This window comes from Colias eurytheme, chromosome 1 (assembly GCF_061535395.1).
Source record: "Colias eurytheme isolate Ceu_HAF_F1 chromosome 1, ilColEury1 Martin Lab GWU primary, whole genome shotgun sequence".
NCBI classification, from domain to species: Eukaryota; Metazoa; Arthropoda; class Insecta; order Lepidoptera; family Pieridae; genus Colias; species Colias eurytheme.
This window is the reverse complement of record NC_142980.1, coordinates 1664178-1673575: the sequence shown is the minus strand read 5'-3', so window position 1 is coordinate 1673575 and position 9398 is coordinate 1664178. Positions and strand designations below refer to the sequence as shown.

The 9398-nt window shown below is 34.6% G+C and overlaps 1 long non-coding RNA gene across 1 annotated transcript; it reads right to left on the bottom strand.

Moving 5' to 3' along the window:
• Positions 1-3160: 3160 nt before the first annotated feature.
• Positions 3161-9127, bottom strand: LOC149910875 (uncharacterized). Its single transcript, XR_016458625.1, has 3 exons — positions 8987-9127; positions 3692-3909; positions 3161-3351 (listed from the first exon to the last, which is right to left on the bottom strand). It is a non-coding gene; the product is annotated as an uncharacterized LOC149910875 (long non-coding RNA).
• Positions 9128-9398: the final 271 nt, after the last annotated feature.

The window sequence follows — 9398 nt, the reverse complement described above, 5'->3', positions numbered from 1 at the left end:
CACGGGGGTGAAACCGCGGGGAGCAGCTAGTTATACATATAAACCTTCCTCTTGAACCACTATTTATTAAAAAAAACCGCATCAAAATCCGTTGCGTAGTTTCAAAGATTTAAGCGTACAAAGGGACATAGGACAGAGAAAGCGACTTTGTTTTATACTATGTAGTGATAGTGATATAGAAAAACTGCATCTGTGAGTTATTTTTAATAATAAATATTGTTAATACTAACTACTAGACATATCACAAACAAAGCAATGCCAAACACTAACAAAAATACTATACAATAGTAGGGGAGCCCATAATGCTAAATGTGGATTTACTCGAGCGTCACGGGAACCTATTAGAATTGGTAGATTAGACCATAGCGAGAAAAAAAGGTCCTATAATGTTTTCACTTTTAGCGGTGGGGAAGGGTTTTTTATTTTTTTTTTTTTTATTATTTAAAAAAGAAAAAAATTGGCTTGGAAATACTCAAGCGCGTTAGATATTGATATTTTACATGCTCCAGGACGTCACTGAAATAAAATATACATTAATCTGAATATTTAAGTGGCGATTTAATCGCTATGAAGAAAGGGTAAAAAATTAAAGTAATATTATTCGAGCGAGTCAGATTAATATATGGGGGGGGGTTAATGACAATACAAGAAGTCCCCATTTCGCTAATCTGACGATTCGAGCTCAACCTTAGGGAATTATGGATTTTTCAAATTTTGATCCTGAGCGCCTGAGCGCACCCACCAACCATAACTGCTCATATTGACTAGAGGTACTAATGAATAGCTAAGGTACCTTCCCTTATAGTAATCTGACGCGCTCGAGTAAATCCCAAAATCCCCTCTTGGGCTCCCCTACTACAAGAAGGTATATTAAGATATAGTAGTTAATTTGGTTTAAATAATTTAATATTGTTTTAAGATATTCTTATATATTATAATTTATAATTATGTTAAAGTTATTGCGACATAAATAACTTCTATATTATTACGATAATAAAAGGATTTTAAGAAACGCTTAATGATGATAAAATATAATTTGAAGAGTTGTAGAGATACGCCCATCTTAACCATTGTATATTTTATTTGCAATCTGAAACTGGTCTTGAAATCTGATGCTGATTCGAGGACCATAACGACAACATAAAGATGAAAAATGAATACGGTTGTCATTTTAGCAAAACACGTGCATTTTCTATCTAAACATAATATAGGACGAATTTGTTACAAATGTACATAAACAATAAGCCACTACAAAACACTATAAACGTCGAATAAGCAAGGAAAAAGAAATAAGCATGCTGCTATTCTAAAGTATACACTATCACTACTTCTTGGGACACCCAAATTATTATGTACAAGGCAATTGCAAGGCTTTCAAAGGGTATTTCAATATTAAAATATACAGAAATATAGAGATTGCCTCTATCAAACCTACATTGAGTATTGTGTGCATGTACCTACCCTCAAATGACAGTCGAAAGTGATAAAGACTATTTGAGAGAATGTGTACTTTTACATCTTTTGACGAGAAATGCAACACTATCATTTATTACATGCTCGAAGTTATTTGAGTAACACGAAAAGGTCTCAACCGTGCATAATATTATATTATACTGAATTCAATGATAATAAATTGGGAGCTAGATTTTTAAGATAAACTAGGCTGCGGTATGTTTTTAAACCATATTATTATTATTTATTTATTACAATTTAACATTTTCTTTCATATTTATTTCGTATGGGTTGGGCAGTGCATTCGTGCATGGATACAGTATAACCTCGAAATGGAGAATTTACTACATTTGGAAATTTATATTCATTTAGTTTTATATACATATATTCATTTTATCAATATACTAGCGACCCGCCCCGGCTTCGCACGGGTGCAATGCTGATACTAAATACACTACAGAAAAACTGTGAACGTTGTATATAAAAACATAGCGGCCCGCTCTGGCTTCGCACGGGTATAAAATAGATAGCCGGGCGGCCGGCCGGTACCGCCGCAAACGCTACGTCCCGCAATTTTTAAATCTGTAATATCTTCGAAAATATTCACTTAAATCATACGGTGTAAAGGGCCATGTAGATCTATATTAAATGAACAATGTATTCAAGGTATTTAATTTGTTAAGGATTAATGCTGTATTGGTTAAAATCGCATCGAAAATTTGCCATTATTTGTCGTAAAAAGTAAATGACAAAAAAAAGTTATTGTGGGTTATCCATAAGAGATAGACATATACCATCGCGGACTTTTCTGTAGATCTTTTCAATGTGTATAATACTTAGTACATTATTTTGATAAAACTCGTAGGGTTTAGCCTGCGTTTGCAATGTAAGCGGAGAAAATGTAATTTTTTACGACATCACATTAGAAATCTCAAAAATAACAGTACTTCTCCACTATTTAATGGATGTTATTATACATATAAACCTTCCTCTTGAATCACTCTATCTATTAAAAAAAACCGCATCAAAATCCGTTGCGTAGTTTCAAAGATTTAAGCGTACAAAGGGACATAGGGACATAGGGACAGGGAAAGCGTCTTTGTTTTATACTATGTAGTGATAAGCTAAAATATATTAATATTTGAGTTATTATTTACTCTTTAATAAAACTATACATGGGAAACTTATTACATATATATCTATACATCTAATATGTACTTATTTAGATGTTTTTTTTTCACTATCAAATCACAGAATCACCAATGCACACTTGAACGTGGAATATTGTAATAAATAACACAATAATGATAATGCGATAAAGCAATTATCGGTTACTATCTCGTAATTATGATTTGTATGATAAGCTGTAAGTATAAGTGTGAAATTGACTGAAGCATCTGGACATCTGGATTTGAGACAAAAAAGAGGGTGATAGAATGAACTAAAAGTACATTGTTTATTATTCAGGATAAATTCATGGTTGTTTTGACGGTAAAAAAAGCTGCTAGATTGTCAAGATGTGTAATTTGACACCTGACAATACATTAATTTGACACCTGACAATAGTACCTAACTTAAGTAAGCAACTACTTAAGATATATATGACCCATAATTCCGACTTTTATCTTAATGTCCCATGTCCTTTATAAAATTAATTTCCTTTATGTTTTAATTGCTGTCTATATAACACATTAAAAGATGATTTACCTGCATCAACAGCAGGCCAGCAATGTACCCGGACCCTTGGCAGTACCCAACTTCCCTGTCGTACAGCGAATACGCCTTCATAACGTTGAACAGAGACTTCTGTCCCAAGCCATTTTTCTCTTTGAAGAAGTCGTGGTCCGGATACGTGCGTGCTATGTCTAGACGTATCACCTTCTCGCACGCTGATTTGGCCTGTTTAATTAAATTATATAGACTTTAAAAAAACATGCTTTAATAAGATAAACTCATTAAATTATTGTATCGTCACCGATTCTCGATAGATGTACAAAGTTTGAATTAAATCTGTCCGTTGAAAGTGGATCAGTAGATTCAATTAACTTTTAAAGGAGTCGGTTACAAACAAACATACAGCTAATATAAGTGTGTTAAAAATAGTAAAAAATAGAAATTTAAGATGGTTGTGTTTTGCTATTTACTTTTATCTATTCAATCATTATAACGCACAACATCAAAGCAAGACCTTCGGAATATCAGATCAAGATACATAATTACCTTAATATACGAAGCATACCTATAACTTCTTCTCTGGCGAGGAGTCCACTCCCGCCAGCAACTGCCACACGATGCCTCTAAAATGATGTGGCACTCCCTGCCTCACGAGATCACGCACGAACTGGTTGCGTTTCCTCCACTCTGTCTCCCAGTTGGTGACCAGCCGGCCCCAGAGGCCCCAGAGATCCTCCTCTCCATTGCTCCTAACTCTGGGCTCTTCATGGCTTGAACTCGTCGCTTTAATGGTCGTAAAATATAGGTATAGTTTATGTAATTTATGTCGATAAAAACTGATTGAAGTAATCGCAATTTTCAGGAAAGAAAATATAATAATTATATTAGAAGAAAATCAACTTTCAAACACTTAAGAACAATAAAAATATATTAATTTTTTATGTACATATAAATTTAGAGAGCAGGGCCATATCAGTCCAAGACACAAGCAAGAGCAAAAACATGACAACATGTGTATGTTCCAATCCGTACGGATTTAGAATAGTACCTAGAAAACTTATTTGATGGGAACTAAGGCATTTCAATTAAAACAACTTCATACCTAAGACATTATTAATAAATAATAACATTAGATATATAAAATTCAAGCACACTAGTATTAAACCCGTAGTTATTGTCACTCATGCATCATCAATACATCAACATTCAACAATCACTAGGTAGGTACATATCTTTATAAATGGATGAATCAGGATTCGCCAAAGGATTCGCTTTCATAATATAGACCGGACTCTCAGTGGAGTTTCGTTTGCAAAAATACCGGACCTAAATCTGACTTCTGATATATATTGTATAGATCCCAGACATCCTATAGACAGATGTTGCCAACCAGTTTTGTGGTCCCCCTCTCCCCACAACGGTAATTAAATATGGCATACAAAGAAAAAAATAAAAATTTCCAAAACATGCCACGTGGGGTATCAAATGAAAGAGCTTATTGAGTAGATCACGAATATATAGCATACTATAACATTTCTTACACTTTCTCTAAGATTTTTTAGAAAATTTACGAAAATGGTCCATTTTTGAGTTAACTTTAAACCACTATAGATTGAAAACTCATGAATATATTTTTTAAATTATTATTTTAAATAATTAACAATAGTCCATTGTTGACGATTCAATAGTTCGTACAGTGAAATAGTTGCATGGGGGAGTGGGGGAAGCATTCAAAGATGGCGAGTATATTTTCAAGTTTAGAAGAGGCTGATGAAGTTAAGAGGCTGATTCAAGAATGTTCTGCCATATTTTTCATTCTGTCTAACACAACGACAGTGCAGAGATAATTATTCTAAGCCCTGACACCGATATTTTTGTATTAGGCCTTTATTTCTGGCATAAACTTGAAAATATACTCGCCATCTTTGAATGCTTCCCCTACTCCCCCATGCAACTATTTCACTGTACGAACTATTGAATCGTCAACAATGGACTATTGTTAATTATTTAAAATAATAATTTAAAAAATATATTCATGAGTTTTCAATCTATAGTGGTTTAAAAATAACTCAAAAATGGACCATTTTCGTAAATTTTCTAAAAAATCTTAGAGAAAGTGTAAGAAATGTTATAGTATGCTATATATTCGTGATCTACTCAATAAGCTCTTTCATTTGATACCCCACACGGCATGTTTTGGAAATGTTTATTTTTTTCTTTGTATGCCATATTTAATTACCGTTGTGGGGAGAGGGGGACCACAAAACTGGTTGGCAACATCTGTTTATAGGATGTCTGGGATCTATACAATATATATCAGAAGTCAGATTTAGGTCCGCTATTTATGCAAACGAACATCTCCTTGGAGCCTGCTCTAATAAGACTAATCAATTCAAATAATGGCTGGTTGCAGAGCTTGACCGACCATCAGTGCGTACGTCAGTCGCGCTTGTCATATGTATGGAAATTCATAAAACCGTTCATAGCTAGACCGACCATACGCACGCGTATTGTCATGCGTATTAGTGTCATAGTCATACACATTAGCATTACACATTGTTGATGCGTATCGTCAGGACCGATGGTACGCACTGACGGTCGGTGAAGCTCTGAACCGGCCTAAGGCAATTTTTAATATGTATAACCTTATTAAAACTTCACTCAACAGTCAAACAACAAATCACTCATCACTGGCACATTAGTTTCTCTGTCTTGGTCTACGCACAATAATTAATAATATGACATTTACAATTGCCAGCTACCTTATGTGGAACGCATAAAACCCCTTAATTGATCATAAGACGGCAACTCCATGTTAGAATATTTTTCCTCAAAATCGCGGCGTAAATTCCTGTCTAATTTTGATAAAATATGGTAAACTAGCGGCCCGTCCCGGCTTCGCACGGGCATTAAATGTCTGTCTGTCTGTCTGTCTGTCTGTCTGTCTGTATGTGAAGGCATCACGGGAAAACTGACGGTTCGATTTCGATGAAACTTGGTATAATTATACCTTATTATCCTGGGCGTAAAATAGGATACTTTTTATCCTGGAAAAATACGTAGAAAAAAAATTAATCTTAATTCTTCAGTTTTATCCATAGACGTTGTTCTGTAGAGTGTAGAACCGCGAACACACGTTCCGTATTATTATAGGCCTAGCCGTATTTGGGTCCAATAGATATTTATAAGATGTCATTGTCAGAGTTACTCAAAATGGAGAAATAAATCATCCACGCGAAGACCGACATCCGCGCGGACGGAGTCGCGGGCGGAAGCTAGTTTTATATAAATGGGTTTAGTTCTGAAAAGAACTTTTTAAATCGGTTTAGTTACTTACTAAACGAATTATTATCAAGCGTAAATTCCGCACACGTCCATCACGTAGGGAGCCGACCGCGCGAGTAAGCCGCGCGGCAAGTTTATTTCGTGATCTTAACCCCCCTCCCGTACCCCTGCCCGAGTGACGCCTACAACGCATAGCTAGCCGAATACAGTTTATTTTTTAATTTTTTTTTAACTCGTGATAAGTATCTTTTGAATGGATTGTCAGAATCGAATAATTCAAAAAGTAATATAAAGATATTGAAGCAGTCTTAAATAATACATCGTTTATTTTGATAAGGGTTAATACCAAGGTACAAATAAAGAGCTTTTTGTAGCGGTGGTATTTTAATTTCTTTTTTTCAATAAAAAAACGCTTATTGTGACATGACTGTAATAGTTAGAGATATGCTGCCGCTGATTTTTTGTAGATAATGGTGTGTTCTAAAAAAATGTAGTACCTATATCATTATTCATTTTGTTCTATCATCAATAGTTTTCGCAGCGCACGCGATGTAAGGTAGTTTTTTGATATTTTTTTCACACCTTGGATTACGTTATCGTAATTTTAGTAAGGATGCCTATTTTTTTTGAAAATGAAATATAGCCTATGTCACTCAGAAATGATGTAGCTTTCCAACAGTGAAAGAATTTTTCAAATCTGCCAAGTAGTTTCGGAGCCTATTCAATTCATACAAACAAACAAACAAACAAAAAATCAAACCTTTCCTCTTTATAATATTTGTATAGACTAAAACGAAATCCCAACGATCTATCGGTAACTCAATAGATTTTAAAATAATTAAATTTGAAATAATTAATTTAATGAACTCCACCACCTGGTTCCATCTTCTCCATTTCTTCACCGCACATCTAGACGAGGAATGGGATTCCATCCCTTCACAGTCGACATTCCTCATGTACGTACACAGCGTTATGCAAATTCTTTTTTCATCCGTACTGCGAAGGAATGGAACTCTCTTCCACCGTCGGTGTTCCCGGTGGACTACAATATCCAGCTATTCAAGTCTAGAGTGAATAGGCTTCTTCTGGGTAGGCGTGCTCCTAAATAGATCGCATCACTACTTCACATCAGGCAGGATAGCGGTCAAACGTCTACCTATTTATTATAAAAAAAAAAAAAAAAAAAAAAAAAAATTTTCATCGAATAAGTCGAGTGACTTTTGAAACTCAGTTGCGTTGTTATGCATGAAGTTAGTGTTTAAAATATCTTGCCAACAAGTAAAAGCTAGTGTTCGTTTACATTTATAGCGATTTATAAGAGCTTCATACGCGTCGCGATAATATTCGTGAGTCATAGGGAACGCCTTAACCACTAAAAATTAACTCTAGTGATATAAACGTTTTTCTTCTAAGATTCTATGTAGGTACATATCTAAAAAAAATGTATATTAAAGTTTAAATTTAATATAATGAATAGAAAAAGTAATAATTATAAAATAATAATAATAATAAATATATTAAAGTTTCGAATATGATAAAGGGCATGGTTGTTTTAATTTGTTTATTTTACAATCAGGTTTTTTGGAAAAAAATCATGAACTGAGGTCGATTTTTGGACTTTAAACCAAAACGCTAAGTCAATATAACGTCAATTATTGTAGTGTTTTTACAGTGTGTTTATGAAATTGAAACACAGGGCATGGTGGTTTTAAATTTTGATTCCATATCCAAATATCTTTTTAATAATTTTTATATGTACTTTTACTACGGTAGATTCGCGCCGGTCCCCCGATGTCGCCTTGTAAATCACCTAGCAAGGTCGCTAGCCCCTATTAAGGCCTTAATCTTCGATGTAATTTTTCAAATAATGAAATAAAATGAAACAATGAAAATATTATTTCACCTTTACGTACCATATGAAGTTAAGGATGAAAATCGCGTGAAACGGTAATGTGAATGAATACAGATTATAATATTTGCAATAACAAGTTATGTACCTACCTATCTATGATGATGCGCTGCGCGGGCCGCTAGAATGTTCGACGTTCGATTTTCAATTTACCCCCGCGAGTATTAATATAAAATAAAATCATTTTATATTAGGATTTAACCTAATATTACGTTTTAAAATTAGTTATGTGGTTAGGATAAACTGTAACGAGAATGAATTATCTTTTGGAATGTGAAATTACTATATGCCGGTGTAAAATAATTTAAGCACCGATGAATTGTTTTAAGGCGATTGAATTTAAGCACCGATAACATAAGTGTTTGCTTAAATAGATCTTATAACAATTTCCTACTTTGTTAAACAAAGAACATAATACGAACCATATACGAACGGATTTGATTTTAGATTATGAATAACGTGTGACCAATACCATAAGCTTTAAATATGATAATTGATACGCAAATTCCCGGGTTTCGGCACCAGGAAATAATGTAGAATCCAAGTAGAATCGCACCAAGCCGAAATAGCGGGTGGCTTCTACTACATTAGGGAAACCGGAAAATTACGTTAACACAAAATATCGATGTTCAGTAATAGTGAGCAGCAAAACAATGCACCACGTACCTTAGAGATGCTGCAGCACTCGATGAATTTATGCCACGTGTTTTCAAGGGCTCATCTGCCGTGCGCAAGCGCCGGCGCACGGAAGATGAGCGACCCGGTCGAAGGCGGAAGTACAAGTCCCGTCGGACGGCCGCGGGCCGTCCGGTCCCCACTCCCCGTGGTGCATGACACAGGCATGACAGTTACAAAATAGTTTGACAACCCTTGTTTGCTTACTCTATGCCAAACATCGATAATAGACAACACGATCAATTAAAGTCCATTTCAAGAAAGAAGTCCCGCGGACAATTATGGAACTAATTTAACAGATGGGGAGATCGGCCAATACATTACATATATCAATGTTTTTTATCTAAATATTCGAGTCGTAGTAGTTTATAAAATGAAATTAAATGAACGATACATAATTTTC